The sequence below is a fragment of the Bos javanicus genome, chromosome 1, assembly GCF_032452875.1.
Source record: "Bos javanicus breed banteng chromosome 1, ARS-OSU_banteng_1.0, whole genome shotgun sequence".
NCBI classification, from domain to species: Eukaryota; Metazoa; Chordata; class Mammalia; order Artiodactyla; family Bovidae; genus Bos; species Bos javanicus.
Window position 1 is genome coordinate 70,178,814 of NC_083868.1, and position 12,513 is coordinate 70,191,326.

The window sequence follows — 12,513 nt, forward strand, 5'->3', positions numbered from 1 at the left end:
TCAATCCTGAAAGAAATCAACCCTGAATATTCATAGGAAGGACTGATGCTGAATCTCCAATACTTTGACCACCTGATTCAAAGAGCCGACTCACTGGAAAAGATCCTGATGCTGGGAAAGATTGAAGGCAGGATAAGAAGGGGATGACAGAGGACGAGATGGTTGGATGGCATCACCGACTCAATGGACATGAGTTTGAGCAAGCTCCAGGAGATTGTGAAGGACAGGGAAGCCTGGTATGCTGCAGTCCATGGGGTCGCAAAGAGTCAGACACAACTGAATGACTGAACAACAACAAACTTTGAGGATCTTTTTGGCTTTATTCAACAATTCATGGATCAGGCAGCATCCCATCTAAGCAGAGAGAAAGGCACTCCAATGAGCTGTACAAAGTGGAAGACTTAGGAGGGAACGAGGGCAAAGAAGTTATACCAGCAAAAACTGAATTATTTGTGATAAGGACACATTCCTTTTGAGGATAGTAGTGTCTAAAGAACAAATTACCTCACTAGTGCTGACCAAGTAATCCCTGACTGACAAGTTTGATTCCATTTTGGGAAGAGCTCAAACTGTAATTAAGTTAAATATTAAGTCCCGTTTGATGACATGGGGTTAACATAAGTGACCTGAGGCACCTTTCCTTGATTATGAAGGTAAAGTCACTGCACTGGCTAAAGTTTAGAAGAGCCTAAGACTAACTCGGTGGAGATTTCAGATGCTCCCCATTCTTCTGATTCAGATAGGAGGATATCTACTCCAGCACTTCCCTCGGGGGGTGCCTGAATGGGAAAATCTCAGGAGCAGGGTTATCTAGCCAGGGTGGTATAGTCACCTTCTATGTGGACACACTCCTCACCTCATCCAGCCAGAGGAACTTCAGTTTCTTACATCTGAATAGTATGATTTAAGCTCCCATTTTGTCATGGGTTCAATTGAACTCTGCTATTAGCCTAGGAACTCTGAACACCCATTCTTGTTCCACATCATCCAGGTTCTGTGCTCCCTCTCCAGGATTCTCCTCCTGTGTCTGGCCAACCCCTCAGGGTCTGTGAAGGTCATGTTCTTCTTCCTCTGAAACTATACCCTTCCTCTCCTTGACTAGCAACCAGCCCCAACCCCTCCCATCTCTCATTATAGTGTCATTGTGGGTGACATCTGCTTCATGTATTCTGAAGACATATATTAGGCACATACAAACTTATGACTGTTGTGCATTTCTAATGGAATTGATCTTTTATCATGGAGAAGTGTCTCTTTCTGTCTACAGATACTCTGTGCATTAAGGCCCATTTTATCTTATATCAATATGGCCACACCAGGTATGTAATGCTTATTGTTTTGTTTGCATGGTAGATCTTTTTCCATTTTGTTATCTTCAACCTGTGTCTTTAAAGTGTTTCTTATAGACAGTGTAAGTGGGAGGGGGGAGTGGGGAGGAAGGCTGAGTTTGTGAGAAAATTTAAATTACCATGAATCAGTTTAAAACATTAATGTCTTAGATGGAATCTTCTACTTGGAACTTCTGGTATCGTTTGCCCCTTGCTGTGTGGACTGCCACAGGGGAACACTTTAAGTCACTAATCAGAGGTACAGCCCTCCTGAGGGGGATCCTATCCTTCTTCAGCCAACCACCCTCAAAAAGCAGTGGTTCCGAGGGCAGCAAAGCGAAGGGAAAGCCATGCTGTGAATGAGAACACTCAGGAATAGAATTAAGTGAGGGAGGGCAGGACGCAGGAGAGAGAGCATTATCTGGGATCTTACCTCTGCCTGAGAAGCAGTGTGTCCCAATACATGTTCAGAAAGGTGAACAAGAAACAGGCAAGAAATGGTTGTTGTGATTGATAACCTGTGGAGAGCTCTTCAATTGTTTTCTCCTAAACTATTTTGTCCTTTTTATGGACATCTATAGAACAATAGGGGACTTCCTGAATACTAAAAATAATTTTAAATATGTAAATTTGCCCTGTCTTTATTCTTTTTTCCTCACTGTGTTCTGCTCCAGTTATTTCCAGCAGTCTATCTTCCAGCTCACGTAACTGTTCTTCTGCCTCACTTACTCTGCTGTTGATTCCCACCAGTGTATTTTCAATCTCAGTTATTGTGTTGTTGATTGTTTAATTTTTCTAGGTCCTTGTTAAAGAAGACCTTGTGTCTTTTTGATCCATGCCTCCATTTATCTTCTAGATTTTGGGTCATCTTTACTATCATTACTTTGAGTCCTTTTTCAGGTAGACTGCCTATTTCCTCTTCATTTGTTTGGTCTTGTGGGTTTTTACCATTTTCCTTCATCTGCTGCGTATTTCTCTGTCTTTTCATTTTGTTTAATTGACTGTGTTTGGGGTCTCCTTTCTGCAGACTGGAAGGTCACCATTGCTCTTAATTGTGGAGTCTGCCTGCCATGGGTGGGCTGGACTAGTGCCTTGTGAAGGTTTCCAGTTTGGGGGGCCTTGTGCCTGTGTTCTGATGGATGGGGCTGGATTTCATCTCTCTGGAAGGCAGTGCCATGGCCAGTAGTGTGTTTTGGGTGTCTATGGGTTCAGTATGGATTTGGGCAGCCTGTCTGCTAATATGCAAGGTTGTGATCCTGCTTTGCTGAAGGATTGGTGTGGGGCATTCAGCACTGGAGTTTGCTGGATTTTGGGTGGAACATGGTCTTAGTGTTGAGATGGAGGCCATTGGGAGGGCTATTGCCTATTAATTTTCCATGGGGTTAGGAGTTCTCTGGTAGTCCAAAGTCCTGGAGTCGAGTCTCCTGCCTCTGGGGTTCAGGCTCAACCCCTTAAGCAGCATCAAGACTTCACAGGGCACGCAGCACAGAAGACAAAACACCTAGACTAATGGAGAAACAATTCTCAACATCCAAGATCACCCAAAGAGATTCACACACTTATACAAAGCAAAGAGGAACGAAGAAGGAGAAAAAACGGGGAAAAAAGGTCAAAAGAAAAGAGAGCAATCAAGTCAATAACCTAACTCCTAAATGAAAACAGGTACTAAAAATTAGACTCTCAAAGATACAAAATTAAAAACAAAAGATCAAACAACAAAAATCAAAAACGTGGAAAAAAATTAGACTCTCAAAATTATAAAATCAAAAACATCAAAAACAAAAACAAAAAATATGTAATTTATTTAAAAGATAAGTTGTTTTCATTTTTTAAGATAAAAAGTAGTAGGTTACAAAAAATAAAAATTAAAGGAGTACTAAAGAACCGTATTAGGCCAATATGAGAAGAAGGAAAAAGCAGGGGAGTGCAGAATATAGAGAGTGGCAGTGAGAGGCATGTTCAAGTGATTCCTGTTTTCCTGCTGCAGTCGATCTGCCTATTCAGAAAGTCCTTCAATACATCTTGGAAGGTCTCAACCTGTTGTGGGTGGTGTGGGGTCAGCTTAGACTCAGATCTTCCCTTGCTCAAGCTTGTACTTGCTCTCAAAATCCACAGTTGCCACTAAAGCACACAACCTCAGAATAATTGCAGGAATTTAAACCTCTGCACTTGCCACGTCTGGGGCGGTTTCCTCTTCTGTCCTTTGCTCACAGCTCTTGGTGTTCCACTTTGGTTTTGGGGTTGCCTCTTCTTCTAAGTCTCTCTCCAGTGCCTGTTCTCTGCCCATACGTGAGGGGGCGAAAGTAGTCACTTATTAGGACTCACTTGCTCAGTTGTGCTGGGAAGAGGCAGGGGTACAGCAGATACTGCTGGAGGGTGTAGGGAGTGCTTGCTATGGCTGGGCCCTGAGGGAGGTTGCCCAGGCTGGGGTGGGTCGTATGCTTCCCCAGGCGAGTTGGTCCCAGGTTGTGACACCCTTGGCAGAGCCAAGCCACTCAGGCTTTCAGGAAAATGTGGGTAGCGACCGGCAGGTGCTCACAGCTTGATGGTAGTTGTGATCTGTGGGGTCAAGACTGTAGATCTCCTGCCCCTGGCACTCATGTCTGCTTCTCTGCCTCTGGGACCTTAGACTGGTAGATCAGAGTCCTTTGATCTGTGAGTACATAGAGTTAGAAAATGGCGGCATTAGAGATTTCCCACGGGAATAATCTTTTGCTTCTCTGGTGGTCCCATATAGCTCTCCCTTAAGAATTTGAATATGTCCTACACATTTCAGGGCTTCCCTGGTGGCTCAGATGGTAAAGAATTTGTCTGCAATGCAGGAGAGCCAGGTTCGAGATCCCCTGGAGAAGGGAATGGCAAGCCACTCCAGTATTCTAGCCTGGAGAATCCCATGGACAGAGGAGCCTGGTGGGCTGCATTCCATGGGGTCACAGAGTTGGATACCACTGAGCAACTAACACAGGCTGGCAGTCCCAGGGTTTTCCCTGATCCGCTTCCACTGTGTCATATTAGCCCCCTCAGAGTAGTCAACCCCTGTTCCTCTCACTGAGGACCAATCCCGAGGCCTGAGCCTCCACACCCAGCCCCTACTTGCCACAAGCGTGTGAGCCACGTGCGAGCCAAAATGGTGAAGTTTCTCCATTTTGCCTTCGGCACACCTGTCTCGCTGTGCTTCCCTCTGAGGTTCTGAAGCTCCCTTCCCCTGACCTTGCTTGTGAGGGGTTTTCCTAGTATGCAGAAATCTTTTCTCCTTCACGACTGACTCCCTCCCCAGGGTGCAGGCCCCCATCCCAAATTCTTTGTCCCCTTTTTTGTCTTTTATCTTTTGCCCTACCTCATTCCGAGGAGATTGGCTTGTCTTTCTGTAAATCTGTGGTCTTCTGCCAGTGTTCAGAAGGTGTTCTGTGGGAACTGTTCCACATGTAGATGATATTTTGATACATTTGTTGGGGAGAAGTTGGTCTTCCCATCCTATTCTTCCACCATCTTCTCTCCCTTTCTGCCCTGTGTTTAGACTGGTTGTTTTCTTAATGAGATTTTTTCATGACCTCCTTCTCACATACTCATTAACCCCTTTCATTGAAGGCTGGCTTTTTTCTATTCTGGCACGTCTCACTTGGTTTACTAACAGACTGTCTCCTCTTCTAGGCTAATGGGGGAATGGGGAGTGTCTCACATCTCTGTGTCCCCAGCACTCAGCATATAGGTCTCCTGGATTAATAAATGAGTGGGGGGTGGGAATGAGAATACAAGACAAAACAAGCAAACAAGTAATAAGAAACCACACTTTTACTTATTAAAGCCGGGTAGGTCTCCTAACCACCCTAGCTCTCATTGTACCAGTCAGGCCAAAAGAAAGTCCTTCCTCCTCCAGCCCATGTAGGTATTTCCTCATACCTGAATGTTCTTTGGAAGGAATAATGCTAAAGTTGAAACTCCAGTACTTTGGCCACCTCATGCGAAGAGTTGACTCATTGGAAAAGACCCTGATGCTGGGAGGGATCGGGGGCAGGAGGAGAAGGGGATGACAGAGGATGAGATGGCTGGATGGCATCACTGACTCAATGGATGTGAGTCTGAGTGAACTCCGGGAGTTGGTGATAGACAGGGAGGCCTGGCATGCTGCGATTCATGGGGTCGCAAAGAGTCAGACACGACTGAGCAACTGAACTGAACTGAATTCTCCTTAAAACTGCAAGGGAGTAGGTAAAAATGGTGATGGTGGAATGGTGGCCAGTGCTGCCTCCTTTCATATCCCTTCCCCAGTCCCAAGATGGGCCCTCCTCCCTCGCCCCTACCCCATGGGCCTGGTCCTGTGAGGACCCCAGCGTGGTTCCTGAGAACCATTTCCTTGAGATGGAGAGGCACGAAGCGGAGTCACCATGTCCCTTTATGCCTCTGGGCCCTAAAGGCAGAGTTCTGCTTCCACCAGGGAGTGACTCTGAGCAGCCTTACCATCCTCACTTCTCCCCTTCTTTAGGCAGGAAAAGCGGTGACATGGCAGAGATCTGAGTCAGCTGACTGGTTCCAGAAACCAACTTCAGCCCTAAGGGGAATGGGAGAGGAGGGGATTCTTTTTTTTTCGCCCTATATAAATAACCCAAACTGGAGATCATCAGTAAGGTGTTATCCGAGAGATCCTCTAATCAACGCCTTCATTTTTCTGATGAGGGCCAGGAAGCCCCAAGAGGCAGTTAGACTTACACATAGTCAGCACTAGCAGCAGTAGTAGTGTTGGTCGCTCAGTCATGTCCGACTTTGCAACCCCATGGACTGTAGCCCACGAGGCTCCTCTGTCCATAGAATTCTCCAGGCAAGAATACTAGAGTGGGTAGCTATTCCCTTCTCCACGGGATATTCCTGACCCAGGGATCAAACCCGGTCTCCTGCATTGCAGACAGATTTTTTATCATCTGAGCCACCAGGGAAGCACATAGTCAGCACTAACAACCAGCTAATAGCAGAAGGTGGTTGGGACAGAGCTCACTAACCCCAAACTCTGACTGAGGGGCAGAGAGTGCCTGGCTTAGCTTCTTCTAAAGGCCAGAGGAAGCCATTTCCTTGTCTGGAGGGATGGAGCAGGAGAAGTTTTTTCTCTTCCACTTGAGGCAGAATGAAGTGCTGGGAAGACAACCACAGCTATCTATCAACACCAATGAATAAATGAATAAATTGTGGTATATTCCAAACAATTCAGCAATAAAAAAGAATATACGAATCAACATGGATAAATAGCAGATAATTATGCTGAATGGAATAAGTCAGACACCCCCCCCCCCGCCCCCGCCCCACAAAAGACCATACTGTTTGATTCTGTTAACAAATCTGTGATACAAAGCAGTTAGTGATGTAATGGGTTGAATGATGACCTCCAAAATGATATTCCATATCCCAATTCCTGGAACCTGTTCATGTTACCTTACTTAGATAAAAGGTCTTTGCAGGTATAATAAATAAATCCTGAGATGAGTTCACCATCCTGAATTATGCTGGTGGGCCTTAAATTCAATGTCAAGTGTCCTTACAATACAATACACTGATATAAGAAGTTCCCTGGAAATGGGAAAGAAGATGGGGAGAGGTGGAAAGGAGAGATTACAAAGAATTAAGAGTTAACTTTCGGGAATGATAAATATTTTCATTATCATGACTATGATACTATTTCATGGATGGAGACATATGTTAAAACTTATCAAATTGTACACTTTAAGTCCATTATACATTAACAGAACTGTTAAAAAGATGAAAGATCAATGGTCCAAAACAAGACTCCACTTGCAATATTTTGGCTTTTTGGAAGTAACATTGATATATGGTGCAGTCTCAGGAAATTGATCATGAGAGAACATACCATCATATGAAGAACAGCTAAATAACACCAGAATACTAAAATTGGGAGGATGAACATACATATAAATATATATAGTAATCAAATATATTAAGTATTGTGATGTACAAGTTAAAATATTCTCATCTTATATGAACTTCATTAGAATCGATCAATGATATCCTTGTTGTGAGACAGATTTTGGTTCAAATAACTTCCTAAAGTCAGTACCTGTCCACAGATATGATAGTGGTTGGAGGAGCTAGTTAGTGGGAGACTACCTGCCGAGATGGACAGAGGAGCCTGGTGGGCTAGTCCATGAGGTCGTGAATGAGCCAGACGCGACTTAGCAACTAAAGAACAACAATGTGTCTCAAGATCATAGAGTGGAAGCTTCTCTGACTTGTGTTTGATCTTCTGTTTTTCATGATTTTTTATCCTCTCCAATTTCTGTTTTTTCCCTCTTGTTTCGCTGGAGCATATACTTTAGAAGTTTTCAGAAAAGGAAATGCTGGCATAAAATTTTGAAATCTTGAATGTCAGATTTGTCTGTTGGCTGGGAATAAAATTCTAGGCAAAATTGGAGGTATTACTCTTTTGCCTTTTAGCTTTAAGTGATGTTATCGAGAGGGCTGGCACTATTCTCTTTTTAGAATCTTCTCTCTATCCTTGCCTCCATATGTGCTAAGTTGCTTCAGTCATATCCGACTTTGCACAACCGTGTGAACTTTGCCCACTAGGTTCCTCTGTTTGCGGGATTCTCCAGGCAAGGATTCTGGAGTGGGTTGCCATGCCCTCCTTCAGGGAATCTTCCTGACCCAGGGATGTTGGAACCCGCATCTGTCTCCTGCATTGATTGGCAGGCAAGTTCTTTACCGCTAGCACCACCTAAGATGCCCTCTCTATCCTTAGTGTTATGAAATTTCACAATGTGTTTTGGTTTGGGCTTTTGTTTTTTCCCCTATTGTGCAGAGTATTCATGGCATTTTCAAAAGAATTCACATCATTTACTCCTGGGAAATTTTATATATACACAAATATCTAAATAGTATCATCCTTTCCATTGGTTTTCTTTTCCTGGAATCCCCACTAGTTACATTAGACTTCCTGGACTGCATCTCCCGTTTTCATATTATTTCTCTCCTATTGTCCATGGTCTGTCCTTTTGTTCTATTTGCTGACAGCTTTTTCTCACTTATCTTCTAGAACATCTATTGAGTGGTTAATTTGAACTATCATATTTTAAATTTCCAAGACCAGTGCCTGTTCTCTGAACAGTCCATTTTAAAAAATAGCATTTTGTTCATGTTTCATAGAAGCAAAACCATCTAAAGATTTATTTTTTTCTCAAGTAATTTCCCTAAACTTCCTAAATTATTTCCTTCCTCTAATTTCCCTTCTCCTGTTTGCTTTGATCTCTTTATGTTGGAAGCTTTCCTGAAATATCTGCTGAACCTTAGCTATTAAAATGAAGTGTGATGTTGTGTGTGTGTGTGTATATATATATACAGTGTGGAGGAACACAGATGTGTGTAGTGTGTTGGAGAGAGGATAGAAAGTTATGTTGAAGGAGCTGGCTTTACTAACAGAGCTGTCAGCTGAGCTTTTTGTTGGTGGACCCTTTAAATTTATCATAGGACTTTTTGTTTTCTGGAGTTTTACTCCAGAAAATGTATCTTTTAATCTCTCACCTAAGGGTTTAAGTCTGACTGCCAATATTTTGGGAATGGGATAGAGGAAGGGGCTGAAAGGTCTCACTTTTACTAACTTGTTCTGTTTTTCATTTTAATAATTTATTTGTGTTCTTGAATTGGGAACCTCTCTGGTTAAATCTCTCCAAGTCTTTTGTAGGGATGAACAAGGATAAGTCACCTGGATGCATTGTTTGGAGCTTCTTATGCAGACTTTAAACCAACCTTCTTGATTTCGTCTCAGTGCTCAACTCCGCCTTCCACATTACGGAGGTATCTGAGTTTTGGAAAGACCAATACATAGCCTTGCCTGTGTCAACATACCATTTTCAGGAATTAAGTTTTAGTTTCTTCCCTCATCTGTGAGGATACAGAGAGTATTTACCATATCTGAGTCCAGTGCATCAATCAGCTCTAAAAGGAATACTCAGAAGATGTTTGTTGAATGAATGAAACTCTAGCTAAGTGACCTGAAGTGAGCACTAAACTCTCTGAGCAATAATTTCTTCATCTGTACAGTATGAACACCCATCCCTGAGTTTACAACTTCACAGGGTTGTTTGAACATTAAGTGAAAATGTTTTGTAAGAATTTCCTTTGCAATTTGGTTTTTGGACCAAATAGGAATTTTTGTTGTTGTTTATGCCACTAGAATATATATTTTATTAGAATTTTCATGTGTATGAGCTTTGTCTTTTCTATCCCCCATATGGTAAAATCTGGAGAAGGGAATGGCAGTCCACTCCAGTATTCTTGCCTGGAGAATTCCATGGACAGAGAAGCCTGGCAGGCTACAGTCCATGGGATCGCAAAGAGTCGAACATGACTGAGTGACTAACACACACGTGGTAGAATCATCTTATATTAACTTTTCTACTATCTCTGGTGAATCATCACTCAGTTTCCAGTCACTGTAACAGCTAAAAAGAATCTCTCCAAAGTGTAGATTCTGGAATAATCACACCAATTTGCCTTTCTACGGGAACACATTGAATAGAAGTTAGCTTTCATCTTAAGGCAATATTTTTAACAAAATTTCAGACTTACCAAATTAATTAATAAATCTTAAGAATCCATCTAGACAGAATATTAAAAAGCAAAGACATTATTTTGCCCACAAAGGTCCATCTAGTTAAGGCTATGGTTTTTCCAGTAGTCATGTATGGATGTGAGAATTGAACTATAAAGAAAGCTGAGCGCCAAAGAACTGATGCTTTTGAACTGTGGTGTTGGAGAAGACTCTTCAGAGTCCCTTGGACTGCAAGGAGATACAACCACTCCATCCTAAAGGAGATCAGTCCTGAATATTCATTGCAAGGACTGATATTGAAGCTGAAACTCCAACACCTTGGCCACCTGATGCGAAGAGCTGACTCATTTGAAAAGACCCTGATTCTGGGAAAGATTGAAGGTGGGAGGAGAAGTGGGTGACAGAGGATGAGATGGTTGGATGGCATCACCGACTCAATGGACATGAGTTTGAGTAAACTCTGGGAGTTGGTGATGGACAGGGAAGCCTGGCGTGCTGCAGTCCATGGGGCCGTAAAGAGTCAGACATGACTAAGAGACTGAACTGAAGAATCCATCTGTAGAAGTTGGTTCATCAAGTATCAGATATTTACAGTGAGAGTAATATATGAGGATTATGGAGTGAGGAACTCAATACTTTTTTCTTATTTTTAGTGACAAGTAGGTATTACAGTTGATGGTTACAACTTGCAGAGTTCAGTGAATCAACATATAGCTGCCATACCTCACCCAATACATAACCTAAAAGTCAGAATACCTACTTTTTGTCACTTCCAGTCTTGGACTTCTTAACACACAATTTCTCATAGCCAGAACAAAAGTGTATATTTAAAACTTTGGCCCAAAAGACAGACACAATTGCTACAAAAACTGCTTCCCTGACCAATTAAGAAGGTGTAGACTAAAAGAACAAAACAAAAACCAGAAGAGGCCTCGACCTCTTGTTAGGTGAGTAAGCTGCAGTAGATGTCAAGAAAAGGACAGGGACTTCCCTTGTGGTATAGTGGATAAGAATCTGCCTGGTGATGCAGGGGACACGGGTTTGATCCCTGGTCCAGGAAGGTCCTACATCCTGCAGAACAACGAAGCTTCTGTGTCACAACCACTGAGTCCGAGCTCTAGAGCTCACGAGCAGCAGCCCACGTGCTCAACTACGGAAGACCGTGCATCTAGAGCCTGTGCTCTACAACAAGAGAAGTCACTGCAACGAGAAGCCCGGGCGTCACAATGAGTAGTAGTGCCCATTTGCCCCAAGTAGATAAAGTCCATGCACAGCCACGGAGATGGAGAGAAACCAAAAATAAATAAATAAATGAATAATATATTTTAAAAAGGGACTCATAGGTTATTATTATTATTTTTTAAAAGGACAAGGTAAAACAGTTACCCTAAAGTGGTATTACTTCACTTCTGTCAACATGGGGAGATTTCAATTACTTTAAATGTATTTTTAGCAAGAATTTAAAAAATCCTATTTCAGTAATTCTTAAAATGGTTCAAAAATTCAAAGAAATAAATGAGCATTCAAATGGTTCAAAGAACAAAATAAAAACTTCTATTCCAATTTACTTAAGTAGTAAAATTAAAATATTTCATTAAAAAAAAAACACACAACTAAGTTTACTCCCTTATCTTCCCAAAAGATTCCTGAAGGTAAGGATTTAAAATCAATGTCCTGGGCTTCCTTGGTGGCTCAGTGGTAAAGAATCTACCTGCCAGTGTAGGAGATGTGGGTTCAATCCCTGATTTGGGAAGATCCCACACACCGTGGAGCAACTAAGCTCCTGTGGCACAACTGCTGAGCCTGCATTCGAGCCCGGCAGCCGCAACTACTGAGCCACTACTGAAGCCTGTACACCCTGAAGCCCATGCTCTACAATGAGAGGCCACTGCAAACCGCAACTAGAGAGTAGCCCCTGCTCTCTGCCACCAGACAAAAACCCACCCAGCAATGAAGATCCAGGATAGACAAAAATAAATAAATAATTTTTTTAAAAGTACACATCATTCTCAAATCCAAAAGAGAGGATATATATATGTACACATATACACAGATATACGTATGTGTACATATATATATATATATATATGTACAGCTGACTCATTTTGCTGTACAGCACATTGTAAAACAACTAATTCCAATAAAAAAAAATAAAAGATGCAGAAGGAAATGGCAACCCACCCCAGTAAGCTTGCCTGGAAAACACCATGGACAGAGGAGCCTGGCAGGCTACAGTCCGTGGCGTTGCAAGAATCAGACACAACTTAGTGACTAAACCATCTACCACCACAAAGTGAATACATGCCTAGAGATAACATGTGAAAAGGATATTTGCCATATACTAGCTAGTTTCTTCGGAGAAGGCAATGGCACTCCACTCCAGTACTCTTGCCTGGAAAATCCCATGGATGGAGGCGCCTGATAGGCTGCAGCCCATGGGGTCGCTAAGAGTCGGACACGACTGAGTGACTTCACTTTCACTTTCCACTTTCATGCATTGGAGAAGGAAATGGCGACCCACTCCAGTGTTCTTGCCTGGAGAATCCCAGGGGTGGGGCAGCCCGTCTATGGGGTCGCACAGAGTCCGACATGACTGAAGTGACTTAGCAGCAGCAGCTAGTTTCTTTGGGGGAG